Here is a 694-nt window from a genome sequence, read left to right as displayed (position 1 = left end):
CGTCCCGAACGGGCGGAGGGAAGGGGGGAACGAGAGCGGAGCCCTCTCCGCCGCTCAGAGGAGGGGGAGGGAATGGGGAAAGTTTAGTGGAGGGTGTTTGAATCGGGAGTTATCCCTAAAGAGCCTTTCCCCTGATCTGATCCAGAGGGCAGCGCTGGGAGGAGGGGGCGGCGGCGACGAGCAGCCCTGCAACATCTGTAAAACTTGAAGGAGGCGGCGGAGAGGAGCGCGCGAGACGGAGAAAAGCGAGAGGGACAACTTTTCCGACACGTGAGTACCTCGGCGCGATGTGTTTGTTCCCCTCCTTCGGTGGCTGCGCCGAGCCAAAACAATGCGGGGCGGTGGCGGGGCTGGAGGGGACGGGCGGCACGGGACGGGACGGGACGGAGGGGTTCCCCCTTCCCTACAAAAACTGTTTGGTAGCAGGCAGTGGATTTGGGGATACTTTTTTTTTTTTTCTTTTGCTCCCTCTCTTCTTTTTCTTCTTTTTCTCCTCCCCCCCGTTCTTTTTGTTGAACCAAATCAGAAATGTCAGTCAGTGCGAGTGAGTCAGAAGGGATCAGATTACAAGATCACTGAAACTGATGTCGGACCCGCGCGCACACACCCCCACACGGAGGCAGAGGCGCGGGCTGCTCCCCGCGGGAGGCGGGCAGGGATAAAACAACCACCACCAACACCCGCCGGCCCTCCT

General features: G+C 59.7%; 1 protein-coding gene across 2 annotated transcripts in view; it reads left to right on the top strand.

Annotated features, from left to right (window-relative positions):
- The first annotated feature begins 115 nt into the window (after nt 1-115).
- GLI3 (GLI family zinc finger 3) overlaps nt 116-694 on the top strand; it is a 206,277-nt gene continuing 205,698 nt past the window's right edge. Inside the window, exon 1 of one of the 2 annotated variants that reach the window (XM_031060865.1) lies at nt 116-270. The gene's annotated coding sequence lies outside the window, so the exon portion shown is untranslated. The remainder of the gene's footprint in view (nt 271-694) is intronic. The other variant, XM_005425692.3, reaches the window with a different exon arrangement.

This window comes from Geospiza fortis, unplaced genomic scaffold, assembly GCF_000277835.1.
Source record: "Geospiza fortis unplaced genomic scaffold, GeoFor_1.0 scaffold265, whole genome shotgun sequence".
Classification (NCBI taxonomy): domain Eukaryota; kingdom Metazoa; phylum Chordata; class Aves; order Passeriformes; family Thraupidae; genus Geospiza; species Geospiza fortis.
The sequence above is the reverse complement of the archived record's forward strand: the minus strand, read 5'-3'. Positions and strand labels throughout refer to the sequence as shown.